Here is a 14,873-nt window from a genome sequence, read left to right as displayed (position 1 = left end):
TTATACAAATAGCGGTGTAGATATTTCCGTGTTTATACAGATCGTGGTGACGATATTTCCATGTTTATACAGATGGCGGTGTAGATATTTCCATGTTTATACAGAACGCAGTGTAGATATTTCCATGTTTATACAGATAATGGTGTAGATATTTCCATGTTTATACAGATAGCGGTGTAGATATTTCCATGTTTATACAGATGGCGGTGTAGATATTTCCATGTTTATAGAGATGGCGGTGTAGATATTTCCATGTTCATAGATATAGCGGTGTAGATATATCCATGTACATAGAGATAGCAGTGAGGATATTTCCATGTTTATAGAGATAGCAGTGTAGATATTTCCATTTTTATAGAGATAGCGGTTTTGATATTTCATATTTATACAGATAGCGGTGTAGATATTTCCATGTTTATACAGATTGCGGTGTAGATATTTCCATGTTTATACAGATAGCGGTGTAGATATTTCCACGTTTATACAGATGGTGGTGTAGATATTTCCATCTTTCTACAAATGGCAGTGTAGATATTTCCATGTTTATAGCGATGGCGGTGTAGATATTTCCATGTTTATATAGATGGCAATGTAGATATTTTCTTGTTTATGTAGATGGCGTTGTAGATATATCCATGTTTAAAGAGATGGCGGTGTATATATTTCCATGTTGATGGAGATAGCGGTGTAGATATTTCCATGTTTATAGAGATAGCGGTGTAGTTATTTCCATGTTTATAGAGATATCGGTGTAGATAATTCCATATTTCTAAAGATGACTGTGTAGATATTTCCATGTTTGTACAGATGGCAGTGTAGATATTTCCATGTTTATAGAGATAGCGGTGTAGATATTTTCATGTTTATACAGATTGCGGTGGAGATATGTCCATGTTTGTACAGATAGCAATGGAGATATTTCCAAGTTAATACACATAGCGGTGTAGATATTTCCATGTTTATACAGATAGCGGTGTAGATATTTCCATATTTATACAGATGGCTGTGCCGATATTTCCATGTTTATACGGAGTTCTCTGTAGATATTTCCATGTTTATATAGATGACGGTGTAGATATTTCCAGGCTTATACAGATGACTCTATAGATATTTCCATGTTAATACAGATGACGGTGTAGATATTTCCATGTTTATAGAGATAGCGGTGTAGGTATTTCCATGTTTATTGAGATAACGGTGTAAGTATTTCCATATTTATACAGATAGTGGTGTAGATATTTCCATGTTTTTACAGATAGCGGTGTCGATATTTCCATCTTTATTCAGAGAGCGCTGTACATATTTCCATGTTTATACAGATCACTGTGTAGATATTTCCATGTTTATATAGATGCTGGTGTGGATATTACCATGTTTATACAGATAGCGGTGTAGATATTTCCATGTTTATACAGATCGTGGTGACGATATTTCCATGTTTATACAGATCGAGGTGTAGATATTTCCATGTTTATACAGAACGCATTGCAGACATTTCCATGTTTATACAGATAGCGGTGTAGATATTTCCATGTTTATACAGATAGCGGTGTAGATATTTCCATGTTTATACAGATAGCGGTGTAGATATTTCCATGTTTATAGAGATGGCGGTGTATATATTTCCATGTTCATAGATATAGCGGTGTAGATATATCCATGTTGATAGAGATAGCAGTCAGGATATTTCCATGTTTATAGAGATAGCAGTGTAGATATTTCCATTTTTATAAAGATAGCGGTTTTGATATTTCATATTTATACAGGTAGCGGTGTAGATATTTCCATGTTCATACAGATTGCGGTGTAGATATTTCCATGTTTATACAGATAGCGGTGTAGATATTTCCACGTTTATACAGATGGTGGTGTAGATATTTCCATCTTTCTACAAATGGCAGTGTAGATATTTCCATGTTTATAGAGATGGCGGTGTAGATATTTCCATGTTTATATAGATGGCAATGTAGATATTTTCTTGTTTATGTAGATGGCGATGTAGATATCTCCATGTTTAAAGAGATGGCGGTGTATATACTTCAATGTTGATGGAGATAGCGGTGTAGATATTTCCATGTTTATAGAGATTGCGGTGTAGTTATTTCCATGTTTATAGAGATATCGGTGTAGATATTTCCATATTTCTACAGATGACTTTGTAGATATTTCCATGTTTGTACAGATGGCAGTGTAGATATTTCCATGTTTATAGAGATAGCGGTGTAGATATTTTCATGTTTATACAGATTGCGGTGGAGATATGTCCATGTTTGTACAGATAGCAATGGAGATATTTCCACGTTAATACACATAGCGGTGTAGATATTTCCATGTTTATACAGATAGCGGTGTAGATATTTCCATGTTTATACAGATGGCTGTGCCGACATTTCCAGGTTTATACGGAGTTCTCTGCAGATATTTCCATGTTTATATAGATGACAGTGTAGATATTTCCCGGTTTATACAGATGACTGTGTAGATATTTCCATGTTAATACAGATGGCGGTGTAGATATTTCCATGTTTATAGAGATAACGGTGTAGATATTTCCATGTTTATTGAGATAGCGGTGTAAATATTTCCATATTTATAGAGATAGTGCTGTAGATATTTCCATGTTTTTGCAGATAGCGGTGTAGATATTTCCATCTTTATTCAGAGAGTGCTGTACATATTTCCATGTTTATACAGATCACTGTGTAGATATTTCCATGTTTATACAGATAACGTTGTAGATATTTCCATCTTTATACAAACGGTGATGTACACATTTCCATGTTCGCACACATGACTGTGTAGTTATTTCCATGTTTATACAGATGACGGTGTAGATATTTCCATATTTATAGAGATAGTAGTGTAGATATTTCCAGGTTTATACCGATAGCGGTGCAAATATTTCCATATTTATGCAGATCGTGGTGTAGATATTTCCATGTTTATACAGATACCGTTGTAGAAATTTCCATGTTTATACAGACCGAAGAGTAGATATTTCCATGTTTATACAGATAGCGGTGTAGATATTTCCATGTTTGTACAGATGGCAGTGTTGATGTTTCCATCTATACACAGATTGCGTGTAGGTACTTCCATGTGTATACAGATGGCATTGTAGATATTTCCATGTTTATACAGATGTTGGTGTAGATATTTCCATGTTTATACACGTGACTGTATAGGTATTCCCATGTTTTTACAGATGGCATTGTAGATATTTCCATGTTTATAGAGATAGCAGTGTAGATATTTCCATGTTTATACAGATGGCGGTGTAGATATTTCCATGTTTATAGAGATAGCGGTGTACATATTTCCATATTTATACAGATAACGGTGTAGATATTTCCATGTTTATACAGATAGCAGTGTAAATATTTCCATGTTTATACAGATCACGGTGTAGATATTTCCATGTTTATAGAGATAGCGGTGTAGATGTTTCCATGTTTATACAGATAGCGGTTTAGATATTTCCATGTTTATACAGATGGCGGTGCAGATATTTCCATGGATATGTAGATGGCGTTGTAGATATTTCCATGTTTATACAGATAGCGGTGTAGTTATTTCCATGTTTATATAGATTGCAGTGTAGATATTTCCATGTATATACACATGGCTGTGTAGATATTTCCATGTTTATACCGATATCTTTGTAAGTATTTCCATGTTTAAACAGATGGGGGTGTAGGTATTTCAATGTTTATAGACATAGCAGTGGAGATATTTCCATGTTTATAGAGATAGCGGTGTAGATTTTTCCACGTTTATACTGATTGCGCTGTAGATATTTCAATGTTTATACCGATATGGGTGTAGATATTTCCATGTTTATACAGACGACTTTGTAGGTATTTCCATGTTTATACAGATTGCGGTGTAGATATTTCCATGTTTATAGAGATAGCAGTGTAGATATTTCCATGTTTATACAGACCGCGGTGTAGATATTTCCATGTTTACAGATAGCGGTGCAGATATTTCCATGTTTGTAAAGATGGCGGTGTTGATATTTCCATCTATACACAGATGACCGCGTAGATATTTCCATCTTTATACAGATGGTGGCGCAGAAATTTCCATGGATATGTAGATGGCGTTGTAGATATTTCTATGTTTATAGCGATAGCGGTGTTGTTATTTCCACTTTTATACAGATAGCGGTGTAGATATTTCCATGTATATACAGATGGCTGTGTAGATATTTCCATGTTTATACAGATGGCTTGTAGATATTTCCAGGTTTATGCAGATGACTTTGTAGGTATTTCCATGTTTATACAGATGGCGGTGTAGATATTTCCATGTTTATAGAGATAGCTGTGTAGATATTTCCATGTTTACAGATAGCGGTGTAGATATTTCCATGTTTATACAGATGGCGGTGTAGATATTTCCATGTTTATACAGATCGTGGTGTAGATATTTCCATGTTTTTACAGATAGCGGTGTAAATATTTCCATGTTTATACAGATCACGGTGTAGATATTTCCATGTTTATAGAGATAGCGGTATAGATATTTCCATGTTTATACAGATAGCAGTGTAGATACTTCCATGTTTATACAGACCGCGGTGTAGATATTTCCATGTTTATACAGATAGCGGTGAAGATATTTCCATGTTTGTACAGATGGAGGTGTTGATATTTCCATCTATACACAGATGACCGTGTAGATATTTCCATGTTTATACAGATGGCGGTGCAGATATTTCCGTGCATATGTAGATGGCGGTGTAGATATTTTCATCTTTATACAGATCGCGGTGTAGATATTTCCATGTTTATACAGATAGCGGTGTAGATATTTCCATGTTTTTACAGATATCGGTGTAGATATTTCCATGTTTACACAGATTGCGGTGTAGATATTTCCATCTTTCTACAGATGGCATTGTAGATATTTCCATGTTTATACAGATGGCGGTGTAGATATTTCCATGTTTAAATTGATGGTGGTGTAGATATTACCATGTTTATACAGATAGCGGTGTAGATATTTCCATGTTTATACAGATCGTGGTGAAGATATTTCCATGTTTATACAGATCGTGGTGTAGATATTTCCATGTTTATACAGATAGCGCTGTAGATATTTCCATGTTTTCACAGATGGTGGTGTAGATATTTCCGTGTTTATACACATGGCGGAGTAGATACTTCCATCTTTACGGAGATGGCAGTGTAGATATTTTCATGTTTATAGAGATGGCGGTGTAGATATTTCCATATTTATAGAGATAGCGGTGTAGATATTTCCATCTTTCTACAGATGGCAGTGTAGATAATTCCATGTTTATACAGATGGCGGTGTAGTTATTTCCACATTTATACAGATGACTGTGTAGATATTTCCATGTGTATACAGATGGTATTGTAGTTATTTCCATGTTTATACAGATGGTGGTGTAGATATTTCCATGTTTATTCAGATGACTTTGTAGATATTTCCATGTTTTTACAGATGGCAGTGTCGATATTTCAATGTTTATAGAGATGGCGCTGTAGATATTTCCATGTTTATACAGATGGCGGTGTAGATACTTCCATGTTTATAGAGATAGCGGTGTAGACATTTCCATATTTATACAGATAACGGTGTAGAAATTTCCATGTTTATACAGATAGCGGTGTAAATATTTCCATCTTTATACAGATCACGGTTTAGATATTTCCATGTTTATAGAGATAGCGGTGTAGATATTTCCATGTTTATACAGATAGCGGTTTAGATATTTCCATGTTTATACAGACCGCGGTGTAGATATTTCCATGTTTACAGATAGCGGTGCAGATATTTCCATGCTTGTAAAGATGGCGGTGTTGATATTTCCATCTATACACAGATGACCGCGTAGATATTTCCATGTTTATACAGCTGGCGGCGCAGAAATTTCCATGGATATGTAGATGGCGTTGTAGATATTTCTATGTTTATAGCGATAGCGGTGTTGTTATTTCCACGTTTATACAGATAGCGGTGTAGATATCTCCATGTATATACAGAAGGCTGTGTAGATATTTCCATGTTTATACAGATGGCTTTGTAGATATTTCCATGTTTATGCAGATGACTTTGTATGTATTTCCATGTTTATACAGATGGCGGTGTAGATATTTCCATGTTTATACGGATAGCTGTGTAGATATTTCCATGTTTACAGATAGCGGTGTAGATATTTCCATGTTTATACAGATGGCGTTGTAGATATTTCCATGTTTATACAGATCGTGGTGTAGATGTTTCCATGTTTTTACAGATAGCGGTGTAAATATTTCCATGTTTATACAGATCACGGTGTAGATATTTCCATGTTTATAGAGATAGCGGTATAGATATTTCCATGTTTATACAGATAGCGGTGTAGATATTTCCATGTTTATACAGACCGCGGTGTAGATATTTCCATGTTTATACAGATAGCGGTGAAGATATTTCCATGTTTGTACATATGGAGGTGTTGATATTTCCATCTATACACAGATGACCGTGTAGATATTTCCATGTTTATACAGATGGCGGTGCAGATATTTCCATGGATATGTAGGTGGCGGTGTAGATATTTCCATGTTTATACAGATAGCGGTGTAGTTATTTCCATGTTTATATAGATAGCGGTGTAGATATTTCCATGTATATACACATGGCGATGTAGATATTTCCATGTTTATACAGATAACTTTGTATTTCCATGTTTATACAGATGGCGGTGTAGATATTTCGATGTTTATAGAGATAGCAGTGGAGATAGTTCCATGTTTATACAGATAGCGGTGTAGATATTTCCATGTTTATACTGATCGTGGTGTAGATATTTCCATGTTTATAGAGATGGCGTTGCAGATATTTCCATGTTTATAGAGATGGCGGTGAAGATATTTCCATGTTTATACAGATCACGGTGTAGCTATTTCCTTGTTTATACAAGTAGCGGTGTAGTTATTACCATGTTTATACAGATGGCGGTGTTGATATTTCCATGTATATACAGATGGCTGTGTAGATATTTCCATGTTTATACAGATGGTGGTGTAGATATTTCCATGTTTATAGAGATAGCTGTGTAGATATTTCCATATTTATACAGATCGCGGTGTAGATATTTCCATGTTTATACAGATCGCGATGTTGATATTTCCATGTTTATACAGATAGCGGTGTAGATATTTCCATCTTTTTACAGATATCGGTGTAGATATTTCCATGTTTACACAGATTGCGGTGTACATATTTCCATCTTTCTACAGATGGCATTTTAAATATTTCCATGTTTATACAGATGGCGGTGTAGGTATTTCCATGTTTAAATTGATGGTGGTGTAGATATTACCATGTTTATACAAATAGCGGTGTAGATATTTCCATGTTTATACAGATCGTGGTGAAGATATTTCCATGTTTATACAGATCGCGGTGTAGATATTTCCATGTTTATACAGATAGCGGTGTAGATATTTCCATGTTTTCACAGATGGTGGTGTAGATATTTCCGTGTTTATACACATGTCGGAGTAGATACTTCCATCTTTATGGAGATGGCAGTGTAGATATTTTAATGTTTATAGAAATGGCGGTGTAGATATTTCCATATTTATAGAGATAGCGGTGTAGATATTTCCATCTTTCTACAGATGGCAGTGTAGATAATTCCATGTTTATACAGATGGCGGTGTAGTTATTTCCATATTTATACAGATGACTGTGTAGATATTTCCATGTGTATACAGATGGTATTGTAGTTATTTCCATGTTTATACAGATGGTGGTGTAGATATTTCCATGTTTATTCAGATGACTTCGTAGATATTTCCATGTTTTTACAGATCGCAGTGTAGATATTTCAATGTTTATAGAGATGGCGCTGTAGATATTTCCATGTTTATACAGATGGCGGTGTAGATATTTCCATGTTTATAGAGATAGCGGTGTAGACATTTCCATGTTTATACAGATAGCGGTGTAGAAATTTCCATGTTTATACAGATAGCGGTGTAAATATTTCCATGTTTATACAGATCACGGTTTAGATATTTCCATGTTTATAGAGATAGCGGTGTAGATATTTCCATGTTTATACAGATAGCGGTTTAGATATTTCCATGTTTATACAGACCGCGCTGTAGATATTTCCATGTTTATACAGATAGCGGTGCAGATATTTCCATGTTTGTAAAGATGGCGGTGTTGATATTCCCATCTATACACAGATGACCGCGTAGATATTTCCATGTTTATACAGATGGCGGTGCAAATATTTCCATGGATGTGTAGATGGCGTTGTAGATATTTCCATGTTTATACCGATAGCGGTGTTGTTATTTCCACGTTTATACAGATAGCGCTGTAGATATTTCCATGTATATACAAATGGCTTTGTAGATATTTCCATGTTTATACAGATGGCTTTGTAGATATTTCCATGTTTATACAGATGACTTTGTAGGTATTTCCACGTTTATACAGATGGCGGTGTAGATATTTCCATGGTTATAGAGATAGCTGTGTAGATATTTCCATGTTTACAGATAGCGGTGTAGATATTTCCATGTTTATACAGATGGCAGTGTAGATATTTCCATGTTTATACAGATCGTGGTGTAGATATTTCCATGTTTCTACAGATAGCGGTGTAAATATTTCCATGTTCATACAGATCACGGTGTAGATATTTCCATGTTTATAGAGATAGCGGTATAGATATTTCCATGTTTATACAGAGAGCAGTGTAGATATTTCCATGTTTATACAGACCGCGGTGTAGATAATTCCATGTTTATACAGATAGCTGTGAAGATATTTCCATGTTTGTACAGATGGAGGTGTTGATATTTCCATCTATACACAGATGACAGTGTAGATATTTCCATGTTTATACAGATAGCGGTGCAGATATTTCCATGTTTGTAAAGATGGCGGTGTTGATATTTCCATCTATACACAGATGACCGCGTAGATATTTCCATGTTTATACAGATGGCGGCGCAGATATTTCCATGGATATGTAGATAGCGTTGTAGATATTTACATGTTTATACCGATAGCGGTGTTGTTATTTCCACGTTAATACAGATAGCGGTGTAGATATTTCCATGTATATGCAAATGGCTGTGTAGATATTTCCATGTTTATACAGATGGCTTTGTAGATATTTCCATGTTTATACAGATGACTTTGTAGGTATTTCCATGTTTATACAGATGCCGGCGTAGATATTTCCATGTTTATAGAGATAGCTGTGTAGATATTTCCATGTTTACAGATAGCGGTGTAGATATTTCCATGTTTATACAGATGGCGGTGTAGATATTTCCATGTTTATACAGATCGTGGTGTAGATATTTCCATGTTTATACAGATAGCGGTGTAAATATTTCCATGTTCATACAGATCACGGTGTAGATATTTCCATGTTTATAGAGATAGCGGTATAGACATTTCCATGTTTATACAGAGAGCAGTGTAGATATTTCCATGTTTATACAGTCCGCAGTGTAGATAATTCCATGTTTATAGAGATAGCGGTGAAGATATTTCCATGTTTGTGCAGATGGAGGTGTTGATATTTCCATCTATACACAGATGACAGTGTAGATATTTCCATGTTTATGCAGATGGTGGTGCAGATATTTCCATGGATATGTAGATGGCGGTGTAGATATTTCCATGTTTACACAGATTGCGGTGTAGATATTTCCATCTTTCTACAGATGGCATTGTAGATATTTCCATGTTTATACAGATGGCGGTGTAGATATTTCCATGTTTAAATTGATGGTGGTATAGATATTACCATGTTTATACAGATAGCGGTGAAGATATTTCCATGTTTATAGAGATCGTGGTGAAGATATTTCCATGTTTATACAGATCGCGGTGTAGATATTTCCATGTTTATGCAGATAGCGGTGTAGATATTTCCATGTTTTCACAGATGGTGGTGTAGATATTTCCGTGTTTATACACATGGCGGAGTAGATTCTTCCATCTTTATGGAGATGGCAGTGTAGATATTTTCATGTTTATAGAGATGGCGGTGTAGATATTTCCATATTTATAGAGATAGCAGTGTAGATATTTCCATGTTTATACAGATGGCGGTGTAGATATTTCCATGTTTATAGAGATAGCGGTGTAGACATTTCCATATTTATAGAGATAACGGTGTAGAAATTTCCATGTTTATACAGATAGCGGTGTAAATATTTCCATGTTTATACAGATCACGGTTTAGATATTTTCATGTTTATAGAGATAACGGTGTAGATATTTCCATGTTTATACAGATAGCGGTTTAGATATTTCCATGTTTATACAGACCGCGCTGTAGATATTTCCATGTTTATACAGATAGCGGTGCAGATATTTCCATGTTTGTAAAGATGGCGGTGTTGATATTCCCATCTATACACAGATGACCGCGTAGTTATTTCCATGTTTATACAGATGGCGGCGCACATATTTCCATGGATATGTAGATGGCGTTGTAGATATTTCCATGTTTATACCGATAGCGGTGTTGTTATTTCCACGTTTATACAGATAGCGCTGTAGATATTTCCATGTATATACAAATGGCTTTGTAGATATTTCCATGTTTATACAGATGGCTTTGTAGATATTTCCATGTTTATACAGATGACTTTGTAGGTATTTCCACGTGTATACAGATGGCGGTGTAGATATTTCCATGGTTATAGAGATAGCTGTGTAGATATTTCCATGTTTACAGATAGCGGTGTAGATATTTCCATGTTTATACAGATGGCAGTGTAGATATTTCCATGTTTATACAGATCGTGGTGTAGATATTTCCATGTTTATACAGATAGCGGTGTAAATATTTCCATGTTCATACAGATCACGGTGTAGATATTTCCATGTTTATACAGATAGCGGTATAGATATTTCCAAGTTTATACAGAGAGCAGTGTTGATATTTCCATGTTTATACAGACCGCGGTGTAGATAATTCCATGTTTATACAGATAGCTGTGAAGATATTTCCATGTTTGTACAGATGGAGGTGTTGATATTTCCATCTATACACAGATGACAGTGTAGATATTTCCATGTTTATACAGATAGCGGTGCAGATATTTCCATGTTTGTAAAGATGGCGGTGTTGATATTTCCATCTATACATAGATGACCGCGTAGATATTTCCATGTTTATACAGATGGCGGCGCAGATATTTCCATGGATATGTAGATGGCGTTGTAGATATTTCCATGTTTATACCGATAGCGGTGTTGTTATTTCCACGTTAATACAGATAGCGGTGTAGATATTTCCATGTATATGCAAATGGCTGTGTAGATATTTCCATGTTTATACAGATGGCTTTGTAGATATTTCCATGTTTATACAGATGACTTTGTAGGTATTTCCATGTTTATACAGATGCCGGTGTAGATATTTCCATGTTTATAGAGATAGCTGTGTAGATATTTCCATGTTTACAGATAGCGGTGTAGATATTTCCATGTTTATACAGATGGCGGTGTAGATATTTCCATGTTTATACAGATCGTGGTGTAGATATTTCCATGTTTATACAGATAGCGGTGTAAATATTTCCATGTTCATACAGATCACGGTGTAGATATTTCCATGTTTATAGAGATAGCGGTGTATGTATTTCCATGTTTATACAGATAGCGGTGTAGATATTTCCATGTTTATACAGACCGCGGTGTAGATATTTCCATGTTTATACAGATAGCGGTGCAGATATTTCCATGTTTGTACAGATGGCGGTGTTGATATTTCCATCTATACACAGATGACCGTGTAGATATTTCATTGTTTACACAGATGGCAGCGCAGATATTTCTATGGATATGTAGATGGCGGTGTAGATATTTCCATGTATATACAGATTGCGGTGTAGTAATTTCCATGTTTATATAAAGAGTGGTGTAGATATTTCCATGTATGTACACATGGCTGTGTAGATATTTCCATGTTTATACAGATGGCGGTGTAGATATTTCCATGTTTATACAGATAACTTTGTAAGTATTTCCATGCTTATACAGATGGCGGTGTAGATATTTTGATGTTTATAGAGATAGTAGTGGAGATATTTCCATGTTTATATAAATAGCGGTGTAGTTATTTCCATGTTTATATACATAGCGGTGTAGATATTTCCATACATATACACATGGCGGTGTAGTTAATCCGATGTTTATAGAGATAGCAGTGGAGATATTTCCATGTTTATACAAATAGCGGTGTAGTTATTTCCATGTTTATATAGATAGCGGTGTAGATATTTCCATGAATATACACATGGCTCTGTAGATATTTCCATGTTTATACAGATGGCGGTTTATATATTTCCATGTTTATACAGATAACTTTGTAAGTATTTCCATGTTTATACGGATGGCAGTGTAGATATTTCGACGTTTATAGAGATAGCAGTGGAGATATTTCCATGTTTTTAAAGATAGCGGTGTAGATATTTCCACGTTTATACTGATCGCGGTGTAGATATTTCCAGGTTCATAGAGATAGCGGTGTTGATTTTTCCATCTTTATAGAGATAGCGGTGTGGATATTTCCATGTTTATACAGATAGGGGTGTAGATATTTCCATGTTTATAGAGATGGCGGTGTGGATATTTCCATGTTTATACAGATCACGGTGTAGATATTTCCATGTTTATACAGATCGCGGTGTAGATATTTCCATGATTATACAGTTCATGGTGTAGGTATTTCCATGTTTATACAGATCGCGGTGTTGATATTACCATGTTTATAGGGATAGCGGTGCAAATATTTCCACATTTAAGTAGATAGCGGTGTAGTTATTAGCATGTTTATACAGATAGCGGTGTAGATATTTCCATGTATAAACAGATGTCTGTATATATATTTCCATGTTTAAACAGATGGCGGTGTAGATATTTCCTGGTTTATACAAATATTGGTGTAGTTATTTCCATGTTTATACAGATCACGGTGTAGATATTTCCTTGTTTATACAAATAGCGGTGTATTTATTTACATGTTTATAGAGATAGCAGTGTAGATATTTCCATATTTCTACAGATGACTGTGTAGATATTTCCATGTTTGTACAGATGGGAGTGTAGATATTTCCATGTTTATAGAGATAGCGGTGTAGATATTTCCAAGTTTATACCGATGGCTGTGTAGGTATTTCCATGTGTATACAGATGGCAATGTAGATATTTCCATGTTTATACATATAGCGGTGTAGATATTTCCATGTTTACAGATATAGCAGTAAAGATATTTCCATCTTTGCACAGATTGTGGTGTAGACATTGCAAACTTTACACACATAGCGGTGTAGATATTTCCAAGTTTACACAGATATCTGTGTAGATATTTCCATGTTTACACAGATAGCATTGTAGATATTTCATTGTTTATAGAGATAGCTGTGTAGGTATTTCCATGTTTGTAAAGATAACGGTGTAGCTATTTCCGTGTTTATAAAGATAGCGGTGGAGATATTTCCATGTTTGTACAGATAGCAGTGTAAAAATTTCCATGTTTATACAGATAGCAGTGTAGTTATTTCCATATTTAAACAGATAGCGGTGTAAATATTTCCATGTTTATACAGGTAGCGGTGTAGAAATTCCCATGTTTATAGAGATCGCTTTGTAGATATTTCCATCTTTCTACAGATGTCAGTGTAGATATTTCCAAGTTTATACAGATATCTATGTATATATTTCCATGTTTATGCAGATGGCGGTGTAGATATTTCCATGTTTATAGAGATGGCGGTGTAAATATTTCCATGTTTATAGAGATGGTGGTGTAAGTATTTTCATGTTTATAGAGATAGTGGTGTAGATATTTCCATGTTTATACAGATAACGTTGTTGCTACTTCCATGTTTATACAGATAGCGGTGTAGATATTTCCATGTCTATAGAGATAGCGGTGTAGGTATTTCCATATTTATACAGATTGCCGTGTAGATATTTCCATCTTTATACAGATGGCGGTGTAGGTATTTAAATGTTTATACAGATAGAATTGAAGATATTTCCATGTTTATACAGATAGTGGTGTAGATATTTCCAAGTTTATACAGATGGCGGTGTAGATACATCCATGTTTCTGAAGATGGTGGTGTAGATATTTTCATGTTTATAGAAATGGCGGTGTAGATATTTCCATGTATATAGAGATTGCGGTGTAGATATTTCCATGTTTATAGAGAAATTGGTGTAGGTATTTCCATGTTTATAGAGATAGCGGTGTAGACATTTCTATATTTATACAGATAGCGGTGTAGGTATTTCCATGTTTATACAGATTGCGGTGTAGATATTTCCATGTTTCTACAGATGGCAGTGTAGATATTTCCTTGTTTATACAGACAGCGTTGTAGATATTTCCATGTTTATACAGGTAGCGGTGTAGATATTTCCATGTTTACAGAGATAGCTGTGTAGTTATTTCCATCTTTGCACAGATTTCCGTGAAGATATTTCCATGTTTACACAGATAGCTGTGAAGATATTTCCAAATTTACACAGATAGCTGTGTAGATAATTCCATGTTTACACACATAGCGTTGTAGTTATTTCCATGATTGTACAGATTGCGGTGTAGATATGTCCATCGTTATACAGAAAGCGGTGTAGATATTTTCATGTTTATACAGATAGCATTGGAGATATTTCCATGTTTATAGAGACTGCGGTATAGATATTTCCATGTTTTTAGAGATAGCGGTGTAGATATTTCCATGTTTACAGAGATAGCTGTGTAGATATTTACATGTATATACAGATGGCTGTGTAGATATTTCTATGTGTATACAGATGGCATTGTAGATATTTCCATGTTTATGCAGATGACTGTA

This window comes from Pan troglodytes, chromosome 6 (assembly GCF_028858775.2).
Source record: "Pan troglodytes isolate AG18354 chromosome 6, NHGRI_mPanTro3-v2.0_pri, whole genome shotgun sequence".
NCBI lineage: Eukaryota > Metazoa > Chordata > Mammalia > Primates > Hominidae > Pan > Pan troglodytes.
This window is presented reverse-complemented; position numbering follows the sequence as displayed.